The following is a 15,546-nucleotide window of genomic DNA, read 5'->3' on the forward strand; positions in this document are numbered from 1 at the left end:
TTTTTTTTTTTGAGACGGAGTCTCGCTGTGTCTCCCAGGCTGGAGTGCAGTGGCGTGATCTCGGCTCACTGCAAGCTCCGCCTCCCGGGTTCACGCCATTCTCCCGCCTCAGCCTCCCAAGTAGCTGAGGATGTCTTCATATTTAAGGAAGCAGCCACCTTCTTCGGTCTTCATTGACTGGCTTTAGGAGAGAAAGATCTTCATCAATCAGCTTATCTAGGGATTCTATGAGACTTAAAACCAAAGATCTACTCTCTTCTTCTTCTTCACTTTGTGGCAGAATGTTAGGATTGTATTTTTCTCTCAATTCTGGAAAGCCATGCTGTGTGATGAGAACCTACTACTTATTTTCTCTGGAACAGTGCCTTGAAGTGTTCAAGGTATATGACTTCTCCCAATCCTGCAGACTGAAGTCAGCTTTTTTTGGGCATATGATTTTCAGAGGCTTATGTATGCCATCTTCTTCTAAAGGGCATAGGGTACATACAGTGATGAGGGCATGCGTGGACTAACTGGGGGGGATTCACAGCTGATGCATCCTGAAAAGTTTATAGTGGAGTCCGTAAGATGATGATCGGAAACTTTGGCCCTTTGAAGTGGAGTGAGGAAAACGTGCAGCTCCTTTGCAGTATCTCACATGGTTGGGTGTTCAATACACTCTTACTTTTCCTTGTGGGAGTTATTATGGGCTGAAGGGCTCTCTCTTGGCATTCAGCTGTGCCACTCTTGGGGTGTGTGGTGATGTGAATCTTTTTTTTTGAGATGGAGTTTCACTTTTGTCTCCCAGGCTGTAGTGCAATGGCACAATCTCAGCTCACTGCAATCTCCATCACCCAGGTTCAAGCGATTCTCCAGCCTTGCCTCCTAAGTGTCTGGGATTACAGGCATGCACCACCAAGCCTAGTTATTTATTTTTTTTATTTATTTTTATTTTTTAGTAGAGATAAGGTCTCACTATGTTGGCCAGGCTGGTCTCAAACTCCTGACCTCAGGTGATCCACCTACCTCAGCCTCTCAAAGTGCTGGGATTACAGGCCTGAGCCACCATGCCCAGCTTGTTTTTCTTTATTTTTAATGTATCTATTTTTAGATATTTTTGTTCCAACCAAGTGCTGGGATCTATCTGGTGGATTCCCCAAATGCACTCTCATTCATGCCAGGTTCTGTGGGCAAATGAGAGTTGAAAACTCCTATTTTATGATCTTGTTAATGCCACTCTGAGTATAGTGATAAATAACTTTGTGGCCAGGACCACTACAAAATTATTTGTTCTCATTTTGGTAAAAAATTAATTGCTTTTTTTTTTTAAATGAAATATTTTTAAAACAGTGTTCACTGTAGGTACTGATTTGCTCTTTTAAGTAGATAACATTGATAGTAGAGACTGTGAGGAAGGGATATTTGCATTGAGTTAATAAGTCAGTTGCAATATCTAGACATAAGGTGAATAGATTACATTGGCATTTCCTTGCCAAACTGTAACTTTCATGCTAGCAGGAAAAACATTTGTTCTCCATTATATATGCTAAATTTCTGTCACTCGGTAAGTCTTCAATAAATCTTTGTTCAATGCTTTAATCCTTAGTTGAATTCCTTGATGCCTTTGTCAGACCCCATTTTAAGCTGAATCTACTTGATATGCAGAACTTTGCTCATGAAAGTTCTCAAGATTCTGGAACCCCTCTAAAGTGACAGCCCCTTGCAATTTATTTGAGTCTTGTCATTTGTATCCAAAAGAGCAATAAGCCTTAGCCCAAAGGTAACTGAATAGGAAAATGTCATTCTCTATGATAGCACTATTATCCAAATTATAAGCTATTTGTTCTATTAATCCTGTTTATACTCATCTCATTCTGTAGAGCGAATTAAATTGGATGATCAATTAACTTAGGATTTCTTCTAATGAATCAGAGGGCAAGAATTCTTTGGAAAGACTTTTATAAGCCTAATTTTTGCTATCAGTAATATGGACTTCTACCATACAAGAATACAAGATAATTGAGAGGATTCACTGTCCATAGTGTCTATGTTAAAATGTATTGAAATTACAATATGCTAGATAAATATATGTTATTATGCTAAAATTGTTGGGGTCTTTCTGTACAATGTTAATAATTTGACAATATTATACCTCTGGTACAGCTTTCTGGGATTTTGTCCAAGAATATAAATTAGCCCTAATTCTATACATATTAAATCCTTATGTGTCTTGTATTAGACGATTTTCTGAATTTAATAACATCAAAACTTCTTTATTATATGTGCTACATATTTTAGGTAATTACATTTTGAAATTGGCATTAGATCTATTTCATGTTCAATATTTGTGGAATTAAGAAGATTTATGAAATGTGATCCACTTGTTTAAAGATATTTTCTGAATTTCAAAGGGCAACTCTTTTCAATATCATTTATTATTACATTTTTATAAGATTAAACTTTATTCCATTGCAGAGACAGAGGACATAATTCATCTACCATCCTAAGCAACAATATTGACTTTTAATCAACAGTCACACTTCAGTAGGCTATGCTAAAAGAGAATAAAGATTATGATTTTCATCCTCAGTGAAATTTTTATGCTTCAAATAACTGTTCTCCTATTCAGTTATGAAACCATACTAGTTAAATGACTATCCCAATTATAATAGCAATAATTATGTACTAGATACTGTTCAGAGTACTTATATGTTGTTTATAACATATAAGGTAGGTACAGTCATTATTGCCACTTGCTAGTGTAGAAACATAGCTAAAGAGATATTAAGAAACACATTCAGGTCACAGAGCTAGGAAGGTTAAAACTGTAATGTCAAACTTTGTCTCCAAAGTTTCTAGTTGTTTTCTATCATTGTGCTACCTTTTGAGATTCCCAAAATCTGGAATGAAGAATTGACAAGAATGGATAAGTCCGAGATAGTAATAAATTTTCCTTGCCCCCAATTGGAGTAGAGAACCTATGGACCACAAATCACACTGCATTTGGAAGAGATCTCACTCAGAATACATGTATTGGTTTCCTAAGGTTGCAGCAAAAAGTTACCATAAACTTGGTAGCCTGAAACAACAGAAATTTTTGTCTTATAATTCCTGAGGCCGGAAGTTCAAAATCATAATGTTAGCAGGGCTACCTTTTAAAGCCACAAGGGGAGAACGTTTTGGGGACTCTTCTAGTTCCTGGTATTTTCAGGTATTCCTTGGCTGTGGTAGCAAAACTCCCATCTCTCCCTCTTTCTTCACATGGCTTTCTTTCCTGTGTCTCCTCTGTTTACATGTCCTCTTCCCTTTTCTTTCTTATAATCTCAACTCTATTTGCTTAACTTTAATTATATCAGCAAGGTAACTTTTTTCCAAATAAAGTCCCCTTCGTGGGTTCCAGGGATGAAGTATTAGACATATCTTTTTGAGGCCATCATTCAAAAAGATACAGTACACATTTCTAGATCATAGATTAAAGAAGACTTGCCTTGCTTGATCAATCTGTAGCCAATTGGAGGATAGTATTTATTTAATATAAAACAAAATAAATCCTGATTAAACCACCAAAAATAATTTTTCAAAGAAAATTTAGCTGAAAGCAGAAGCAATTTAAATTTAAATATGTTTACAAAATAGTAGAATTACCTACGTTTAAAATAAAAATTAGACAGATAAAGGCTTAACACAAAGCCTCCTAGAAATAAAATAATCTTAGGTTTTGTTTTAACAAAAATATAAAAGGGGATTGGCAAGATACTGCTTTTTAGCCTAATTCCAGAGCCTACTGCTATGTCACTCTCCACACTCACTGCTTAAATCTGGCTGTGGGCCCATCCTTCCTTTCAGAGCAAGTGCTCCAATCTCTGGCCTGAGACTAAAATGGCTGCTATGGCGGTGGCTGCCAGGTCACCAAACAATGTGTCTAAACTTTCAAAATGGTGTCAGCTGTGGGCTTGTGACCAGAAAGGCTGGGGCCCTCTCAAGCAAGCAGCGTGGGCAAGAAGCTGTGGGGAATGTGTTCCACTCATGTCTTGGTCTCACCGCAGTCCATAGCATGGCAGTGGGCATTATTCTAGGTATGTCCACCAGAGCCTGGCTTCTCCTCCTCTCCTTGGCTAGGTGGCAGTTGCAGCTGCATTAGGCCAAACTCAGGTGGAAGATGGGACACAGCTCAGCATTAAACTCTGTGACTTTTACCCCCACTACTCCTCCCATCCTGTTCAAGTATTTGGTCTTACAATTATACTCTCTCTTTTATTTTTTAACCATGTGTCCTACTGATGTTGTTTTCAATGAAGCAGCCTGAAAAAAGGGAAAAGGGCAATGGAAGACATTGCCGTATATAATAATTACTTTATTTTCAAATGGGAAAGTCATGGATATGTATGCCTATATATGTGTGTATATACACAAACATAACCAGTATGTATGAATGTATCCATATATATATGTAATTGTCTATGATATATACATATGTAAGTATAAATATGTATACATCCACATATATATCCATGACTTTCCCATTTGAAAATAAATACTACATTTTCTTCCAGTTGTCCTTTTCCCTTTGTTCAGGCTACTTCTAGGAAAAAATAACACACAGGCAAATACACACACACTCACACACAAACACAGTAAATGTAAAAATAATGAAAATGAAAAATTTGAGATTACTAAATATATATATTCTAACATATTTATGTGTGTGTATATATATACACAATCATCTTTAATTTTTTATTTTCACGATTTTTACATTTTACAGTTTCAATTTCTTTGCTTCCTGTCTATTACCCAATCCAACTTCTTCATATTCCTCTACATAGTGCTTCTTAAAATCATTGTTTTGTTGTCTTTAGTCTCTTTTTCTGCAACTCCAATGCACGTTTCTTAGACCACTTAATTTTGTCTCACAGGTCTCTAAGCCTCTGTTCCTTTATTTGTTATTGCTGTAGGTCTATTTTTTCTTGTTCTTCATATTGAGTGACTTCTATAGATACAATTTTATTAACAACTCTTTCATATGTTTTTTTATTTCTAAAATGTTTTTTAGCTAATCTAGTAAATTTCATATTTTTAGCACTAGAAGTTTTGGCATTATAAATTTCAGGTCAGTTATTTTGTATTATCTATGCTGTTTTTTTATCTTTCCTTATACTACATAGTTCAGAGGTCGGTCTGAGGACCAAGGAGAGTTTGTATTTAGAGTGTTGGAGAAAATCAGGGAGAGGGAGAGAAAGAAGATAAACCAGGAAGCTCTCCAGGTATATTTTCCTACATGCAATTTTCTATTGCAGTTTCTGTCTGCTTTTCTACACTCTCTACTACCTTTAGATATTTGAATGTTATATATTTTAGAGTATTATATTAAAATTGTACTAAATTTTATTACAATTGCATTACATTGTATTAAATGTTAATATACATTAAGAAGTACAGCAGAATATACAGCTTGATGAATTCTTCAAATTAAAAAAACATTTAAGTAAGAAACAAAATATAAACTTCCCCAAATTTTCATGTGTCTTCTTACAAACCCACCATGACCTCTGTTAGTCTTCTAAAACTTTTTAAAAATCCAATATATTTTACTCTTTTTATACTTTATACAAATAAAATTGTATAGTATATTGTTTCATATCTGACCACTTTGGCATATGTTTATGTTTGTGAGATTCATCTATATTGTTGCATATGATTGTAGATTTTTCATTCTTGCCATAATATTTCATTTCCTTATATGAATATCCCAAAATGTGGATTTTTCTTTTTTTATTATTATTTTAGGATATTATGAAACATTCTGCTTGAAATATTCCTATACAAATTATTTAGTAAATGTACATCAGAATTTGGGGATAATGTATATCTGGATGTGGAATTGCTGATCCAAGGTTATGTATACAACTTTATGTGATAATATAAAGCAGTTTTTAAAAGTAGTTTTACCAATTAGTACTCCCATTAGCAATATGTTAGTTGTTTTACATTCATCACAACTTGGTGCTAACAGTCTTTTTAAACCCAGTTGGAAGTAGGTTATTATTGGCTTTTGGTGTCATTTGCATTTCTCTGATGACTAATAAAATTGAATTCTTTTTAATACGTGTATTGGTCATATGGATATTTTTTCTTGTCAAACTCCATTCAAGCTTTTTGATAATTATTTTGTGAAGATACCATCTGGTTGTCTTCTATGATGTGGGGCGAAGAATTTTGAAGATGTCCTCTAATGATTCTTGTTTACTCATTGTTCAATCCATCACAATCTTGGTTCTTAAGTGAAGGGACTGTGAGGATGTAACTGATACTAGTAGTAGTCTTCAAATTACTGAGACTATCCTGGATTATCCAGGTGGGCCCAATTAAATGTTTAAGAGCAGAAGAGGAAGGCAGATGAGTCAGAAATATGTTGTGGAAGAGGAAAGACAGAAGAGAGTTGGCACAAAGGAAGTTCAGAGAGATTACAAACATAGAATCTGATGCACCATTATTGACTCTGATTTGTCAGGGCCCACATGCAAGGATGAGAGAGAGGCTCCTAGCAAATAAGGGCACCCTTAAACTGACAAACCAACATGAATTTAAGACCTTAGTCCTACAACTGAAAGGAACTTGATTCTACCACAACTTGAATGAACTTGATTCTTCCCAGACTCTACTAATACCAGGACAGCATTTGACACTGATTTCAGTTTTGTGAAAAACTTGACAGAGAAACCACATGAACCAACCTGAACTTCTTACCTATGGAGATACAATACATTTGTGTTGCTTTAAAGCACTAGGTATGTGGTGATTTACTATGGTAACAAGAGAAAACTAATACACATGGTTTCTGTTTGGAAATTAGCTGTCAATTTTATTGATGCTCAATTGAGGGTAGTCTATCATTTTATCTAATTGTGTCTAAGTTTTTCATCTTATTTTCTTCAACCATTTTACTGTAGTGGACCTGGATGTGGTTTTCTTTTTATTTATCTGGTTTACTATTTGCAATATTTTGTTGAAAAATAAACATTGTTTATCATAGGACACTGTTATGAAAATAACAAATATATATGGCATGGATTGGGAGAAGTAGTCAAAAAACATATTTCTGTCAAAAAATTATACCAAGAATATGTAAGTAATTCTCACATTTGAATGAATTGCTCACAAAAGAAAATATACTAATTGCTAATAACACACTGACAGTTAACCAACTTTATTGATCATGAAATTAAAACCGTAATGAGATATTACTTCACACTCACTTGAATGGCTAAAATAAAAAAGACTGAACATGATAAGTGTTAGCAAGGCTGTGCAGCAACTACAACTCTTACACATTGCTTCTGGTAATTTACAATAGTATAGCCACTTTGCAAAGACTTTAGCTAGTTCTCTTAAAATTAAACATGCGATTGCTATATGAACCAGCAATCCCATGTATTTCCCCAAGAAAAGTGAATATCATATGTCCATAAAAAGTGGCATATAAATATTTACAGCAACTTTTTAGATAATAGCCCTAACAAAAAGCAACCCAAATGTCCATTAACTGTTAAACAGATAACAAATCACCATCTATTCTTATAAAGGAATATTATTTAAAAATAAATATACACAAATGACTGAAACATGCAAAAATATGCGTAAATCTGAAAGCATAATACTAGGTTTATTAGTCTGTTCTCATGCTACTATGAAGAAATACCTGAGACTAGGTAATTTATAAAGAAAATAAGTTTAATTGACTTACAGTTCCGCAGGGCTGGGAAACCTCAGGAAACTTACAATTATGGTGGAAGGCACCTCTTCACAGGGCAGCAGGAGAGAGAGTAAGTGCAATCTGGGGTAACATCAGATGCTCACAAAACCATCAGGTATCATGAGACTCACTCACTATCACAGGAACGGCATGGAAGAAACTAACTCCATGATCCAGTCACTTCCCACTGGCTCCCTCCCATGACACATTGGAATTGCGGGAACCACAATTTGTGTGAGGGCACAGCCAAACCGTATCACTATGTGACAGAAGTCAAGCAAAGACAACTAAAATGTGTGAGTACATTTACATGATATTTTGGAAAAGGCAAAAATATAGTGACAGAAACCACAGATGTGATTGAGTTGGAGGAGGAGAACAGCTCGGAGGAGAGCAGCTCAAAGGAGTTAAAAGGTATTTTGGGGTTGTATCTCTCCTATATTTTGATTATGATGCTGGTTACATTCTTGCACTTAATACATTTTATACTTACAAAGAGTGATTTTTATCATATATAAAATACACCTCAGTAAAATTATTTTCAATTATGCAAAAATCTATAATGCTTAAAAGAATGAGATGTTGCTTAAGTGAAATAGATGAGTCAAAAAATGTATAAAATGCAAGTCAGCAAAAGTTCCTAGTATATATTAAGTCTTTGGTATAAGGGCAATGTAAACATTCACAGTGCAATGATTCAATGACTTGAGTTAGGCAAACTGATTGCTAGTAACCAGAAAAATATTCAATTCATATAATCACTAAACATAATACCTAAAAACAAATTAAATATGGGTTAAGTAAATGTAAATGGGATCAAAATTTGAAAATTAAAAAAAATGTAGTAAACATATATTTAATTGTTTGATTTGATTTATTTAAAATGAAAATATTTTATGCAAAAAATATTAGAACAGGCTGGGCATGATGGCTCACACTTGTAATCCCAGTACTTTGGGAGGCCAAGGTGGAATGATTGGTTGAATACAGGAGTTTGAGGCCAGGCCGGGCAACACCGTGAAAACCCATCTCTACAAAAATACAAAAAATATTAGCTGATGTGGTGGCACGCATCTGTAGTCCCAACTACAAGGGAGGCTGAAGTGGAAGGATCACTTGAGTCTGGGAGGCAGAGGTTGCAGTGAGCTGGGATCATGCCACCGCACTCCAGCCTGGGTGACAGAGGACAGAATGAGACTCTGTCTCAAATATATATATGTGTGTGTGTATATATATGTGTATATATATACATACACACAAATGTTAAAAGAATTAATTAATGCTGTACATATTTACTGAATTAAGAAAGAATACCTGGGAATATATTTTCACAAAATTTAACAGGATTCTTTTTTTTTTTTTTTTTTTTGAGACGGAGTCTCGCTCTGTCGCCCAGGCTGGAGTGCAGTGGCCGGATCTCAGCTCACTGCAAGCTCCGCCTCCCGGGTTCACGCCATTCTCCTGCCTCAGCCTCCCGAGTAGCTGGGACTACAGGCGCCCGCCACATCGCCCGGCTAGTTTTTTGTATTTTTTTTAGTAGAGACGGGGTTTCACCGTGTTAGCCAGGATGGTCTCGATCTCCTGACCTCGTGATCCGCCCGTCTCGGCCTCCCAAAGTGCTGGGATTACACGCTTGAGCCACCGCGCCCGGCCAGGATTCTTAATCATAATAATTAAAGGCTATTGCAAACTGAATAGCAGCATGAAACTATTGCTAAGAAATCTAAGTGGAGAAAATTAATTAACAATTTACAAAGAGTAAATGTTTAAGGCATCGAAATAATCAAGAATTGCAAATAAATACAGTCAGGGAATCCAACTTTACTTCAATAAAATTATTAATAAGATCAAATATTGAATGAAAAAGTTGTGTCATCAATATTATATCTGCTATGTAAAACAATAATTATTTATAAATTTAACATTCAATTTGATTTGTTACCTGCTTTTTATTATATTTTATAAATATCTGTGTTGAAATTTATTACAATATTAATGTATTGTATTTTAAGCAAAAGAAAAATATCTATATATTTAGCTAAATATTATGATTTTTTAATTTCATTCCTGGGTTAAACAAAATTTAAAAATCTATTAAAAAAGTTACAGGTTTTTCTGTAACTTTCAATGAGTAAATGAATTAATATATTATTTAGTGAGAATGAGATCAGCTGAGCAGACTTTCTGTTCTTGGCTAAGCTCACTCATTTATTTGTGATCAGCTGTGAGTGAATTAGGCGGGCAAATGTGATGATCTTGGCTGGGCTGTCTCATATGTTGAGGATCCTGTTGTCTTTGGGCTGATTTAGAATGATCTCAGCTTGGACAGTTTAGTTTGCCTCCATATGTTTTCTTAATCTCCAACTGGCTAGTGCAGGCTTGTTTTTTGGTGATAGCAAGATTTTGACAGCGAGAACAAGAGCATGAAAAGACTCTTAAGGCATAGTCTATCACATTACAACTTCTACTACATAAAAAAGAAAAGAGAGTCCATATAAAATTCTTTAATTTGAGGTATTACATTAAGATCCTATAGGCATAATTGAATTCTGAGTAGAATCTGAAATTAATCAACTTACCATTGATCTATATTTGTTTCAATAGCAATATTCTATTTATATTGTACAGGCCAGAGTAAATCACATAGATCTTATAGTTTCAAGGGAGGGGTAATATATATATATGTCACAACTTGATATAAGGAGCTAAGCCACAAACTTAGCTCACAAAGTGCAGCAGGTGTGGATATAGTTAGAAAAATAGAAAGAATTTTTTTTTTTTTTTTTTTTTTGAGACGGAGTCTGGCTCTGTCGCCCAGGCTGGAGTGCAGTGGCGCGATCTCAGCTCACTGCAAGCTCTGCCTCCCGGGTTCCCGCCATTCTCCTGCCTCAGCCTGCCGAGTAACCGGGACTACAGGCGCCCGCCACCACGCCTGGCTAATTTTTTGTATTTTTAGTAAAGACGGGGTTTCACTGTGTTAGCCAGGATGGTCTCGATCTCCTGACCTCGTGATCCCCCCGCCTCGGCCTTCCAAAGTGCTGGGATTACAGGCGTGAGCCACCGCGCACGGCCAGAAACAGATTCTAAAATCTATCTAACAAAAATTTAAGTGTCTCCAGGAATGTTGCTACTCGGTCTAGGGAGGGTAATATATGCACTAAGCCGAATATGTGTACTAAGCAAACGTAACTGTTGAAGTAGAATGAGGTAGTGAGCTCTGGTGTTAAACTGTTTAGATCCTCGTCCTGGTTCTACCACTTACTAAGGAAACGCTTTTGACAAAGTTATGTATTCTATCTATCCTGGTTTGGTCAATCTATTAAATGGGGCTAATTTTAAAACATACCACAGAACTTCACCTTGTTCAAACAAGCGAAGCACTTAGGACACTACTGGGAACATAATAACTTTCTAGTATATTTTAGCTATTATAATTATTGCTCAATAAACAAGATCATAAATACTAGGTCAATGGTAATTTGATTAAATCCAGATAATGCCTGGAATTTATTGCACAAATAAGGCTCTTAATGTAACACCTCAAATTAAAGAATGGTATCTGGACTTGTTTTCCCCTTTATTTATATACTCTTTCTTGAGGATTTCAACCAGCCCTGTGGCTTTATACTGAATGATGCCGGTGACTCCAATACTGAGCATCTAACCTTGACAACAGCACTATGTATTAATTGTATTAATCTTAATGGTTGCAAGATTAATTCTTCAATCACCTCCACCTTTCAGCCCATCATGTTTCCTTTTTAATCTCTTTCAAAAGCATTTAATTATTCAAATTAAAACCCTAGCAATTATAATTGTTTATTCTTTTTACTCTCATTTGCTAAGTCCAGTCCTCAACAAGTCTTATTTGCGTGAACACCAGAGTGTAGTCCTTGATTTTTCTTCCTCTCTCTATCCCCATTGAGATAATTTTATAATAAACCAATATTTTATATAGTCTTTATTTCTGCAATAGTTTCTCTTGTGTCTACGCATTCACTCTTGCACTTCTACACTTTCTTTTCCTGCAGCTAAAATAATCTTCTATAATATGAACCAGATCATCTTATTTCCCTACACAAAATCTTCCAGTAACTTCTCATAGAACTTGGAATTAAAGTCAAATTACTTATCATGGCCTCTGAATATGTGTCTCCAAAAGAAAAGACTTTAGTACACAAAAATCTCCAACCTCATCTGTTGCCTTCTTTCCCTGACCCACTAAGCTTCACATAGCCTCCTCCTCTATGAACTCCCACTCTGCCAAGCTACCCCTAATTAAGTGTTTTTGAATATTATTCCCTTTATCTGGAATAATTTTTGCCTAGATTATTTAATGGAGAGTTTCTTCCTGTTATTCTGTTCTCTCCTCAATGTTCAGAAGATTTTTTACCTAACTGTCCATCTCAAGCAACCTTACCTCATCACAAACTGCTTTCCATCATATCACCCTGCTTTATGTGTGGCTTTTATTTCCATCTGAATTTATTTTATGAACATAATTGCTTATTTTCTGCCTACTCCCCATATTTTGGAGGTATTTTGTTTAACAACTGTACTTATAGAACTTTGGTGGTGCTTAGAACATAGATGTTTTATAAATGATCCCTGAGCCAGATCTATCAGAGGACAATGTCAAATCATTTGGACACTGAATCTAAAATGTCTCCAAAGTGTAAAAACCACAGTTCAAAAAAAATCTATAATTATTTACATTTGAAAAATAATATCCTAATAAACGGATAGAAACGGATTTCATTAGTTGTTTAAACATATCACATAATTGTAACACATACAAAGTGATATCTAAAGTCTAGTTAATATAGCATTACCAAAAGGAGTACTGTTTTGATACTGTGAAAAATAAACAGAAAATGATTAAGTATATATTTACACGTTTGATTGATGCTGTATTTCCTAAAATGTCAAATCTTTAAAGGCCATAGAGAAATGACAAAAAATGCCCTAATGAAAATTTTATATTAAGTGATTTCAGTAGATATTGCTTGCAACTGTAATAACTGATCACAGAAGACAATTTGATTTCAACATTTTTTTCAGATAAATCAGCAATAATCTGCATAAAAATGAGCATATTTCTTTCAAAACGACCTGGTAAATATTTTCTTCATATTCATAAAACATTATGAATTAGTCTTTTCAAACTAATTAATATTGAGAGAAATTTTAAAATGCTGACTGGCAGAAAATGAAAATTTGACCTTTCAAAAGGGTTATTTTATTTCTTCCATGAGAAAATTATGTTTTAAAAATAAATTTTCATACTTTTATTCATTTAACATTATACATAAACTTAATAAGTGTAAGTTAAAAAGCATGTATTCCAGTATTATTAATTAGAATATATGACTAAAATTGATTAATGTTTTCAATCTATGTCACCCAAATGAATTTTGTTTAATTAAAGTTTTTTGACATTCTTATTTCTATTTATACAAATATATTTCTTTGTACAGTTAAAATAAGAGCAAGCCTATAAATAAATGAACACAAGATTAATTGTTTTTTAATGAAAGTGCTAAAAGAATTTAATGGGGAAATATTTTTTACAAGAAATGGAGCTGAAACAACTGGATATCCACATATCAAATAAATGAATTTGAACCTTGCCTCACACACACACACACACACACACACACACAGACACACACACACACTTCTGTTAAAATCGGATAGACCTAAAAGCAAGCTGAAACTATAAACATTTTAGGGAAAAGTCATAAGACAAATATTCACCATCTTCTGGTATATAAAAATCAGCAGCTATAGAAGTAAATGTGAAATAAATGTTAATAATAATTCTTGGTAGCTTGTATAAATTATGAAGGATTTACTTAAAGGCATTGGATTGATATCTCAGACCTCTTTTTGTGTAATTACAAACTTTTTCAATCAATGGCTTTTCTAATTTGGTATTTAACTTTTGCTCTACAGTATTAAAGAAAAACTCTGATTAAAGTATCTTTGCAGAATAATGTTTGTAAAACTGTATCTTCCGGCTGTATAAAAATTATATAATACTTTTGGTCATATAAATTCTAGAAATTGTAGGTAGATTATATAAATTTGAGATATATAATTGGTATCAAGAATTTTGAGAATTCATGTGCACTTGGAAATTTAACTGTGTAAATTGATGGTTTCATAAACCTAAGGAAAAAAGGAACGCTCTGCAAAATGAGTATTGAATATATGTCAGATCATGTCACTCTTTGCACAAAACCTACTAATGGCTTTCTCTTTTACTCAGGGTAAAAGTCAAAGTCCTTACAATGATCTACACAGCCAGTCTGATTGCTTCCCGCCTCACTCACTACACTCATCTTGCTTCTTCTTCTCTCTCTTTTTCACTACTTCTCATGTTTATTAAACTTACTGAGCTTGGACTAGCACACTTATATTCAGGTTTATATTCAAGTGTCACTTTTCCAAAGAGATTTCCTTGCCTATCCTAAAATTGAAGTAAATACAGTGAAATATTTCAGCAACTACCTGTGATATTTTTAAGATACACATATGAGCATATCCTTCAAATAATTTTTGTAAGTCTGCAATTTTTCAGGATTATTTGCCAGACTTTAGGAATGTGTTGATTTTATTTAAAAATCCCAATAATTTTTAATGTTCCACTTTGTTTGCCATAAAATAAATGCTTTTAAATTCAAATTATATCACTATAATTCACTTTCCATATAATGCTTTCTCAATGCAGTTTTCCAGATAAAATTTATCTATGAAATTAATTGTTTTCATTCAACATTCATTCATATGCCCATTTCTCCTTAAAATGGCACACTAGTGAAATATAGAGTTGTCCTGATATACTCAACTGTGTCTCCCGTCCTATGACATTGTGCACAATTCCATATTAATTCAATATTCATTGCTTTAGAGTATCACATAAATCTTTGCTGCAGGTGACTGTTTCAATCTTATTTCTTAATTTTATGTTAAAGTAATACAATATTTTTAAATATTTCTCAGTAACACACATATTGAAGACATTTTATAAGATAATTAGTTTGTTATAATTATGTGACATCTTTGAAATTAAAATACAGATTTTTCTTGGAAAAAATATCATCTTATTCCACTTGGAATTAAAAGGGTGACATATTGATTTCATCTGCAAAGGCTTCATTGCTATTAGTGAAGCAAGTGATGTTTAAAGTAAAAGTCACAGAGAATGCCACTGGAGTGCTAAGAGGTTAGTATTAAAAATAAATCACCTTACTCCTGAAAGCAATGAGCTGTTAAAAATGATAAAGAATATTAAGCAAAATAGTCTAATTATAGCTTTCAGATGGCAAAATCTTAATTAAAGTTTTAGAATACATAAATGAATAAGTTAAATGGCAATGAACAATATTGTACACATTAAGGGATAGTGACAAAATTAATAATGAAAATCACATTATCTCTACATATTCAGCACTTGTTACTTTGTTCCATACATATACCATACATTTTGGTGAAATTAATTAATCAATTAAACATCTGTGATTCATAATCCCTAGAGCAATCATCCTTATTGGAAAAACCACTATTTTTTTCTTCTTTTAAAGTCATATCTTTATTTTCTGACTTTTTATAAATATAAGTAAATAGACATGGCCATTCTTTTTCATAGTAGCATTTGTTCCTGGTATCCCTCTTAACATCAAATCAAAACAAAATAAACTCTATGAAGGAAGGTTTACTGAAATTTAGTTATTTTAAGTTATATAATTCTATACTAGTATTTCTATTTATACCTACAGATTTACCTTCTAGCACTTGAAGCTTCATCTACA

Source organism: Theropithecus gelada, chromosome 1, assembly GCF_003255815.1.
Source record: "Theropithecus gelada isolate Dixy chromosome 1, Tgel_1.0, whole genome shotgun sequence".
NCBI lineage: Eukaryota > Metazoa > Chordata > Mammalia > Primates > Cercopithecidae > Theropithecus > Theropithecus gelada.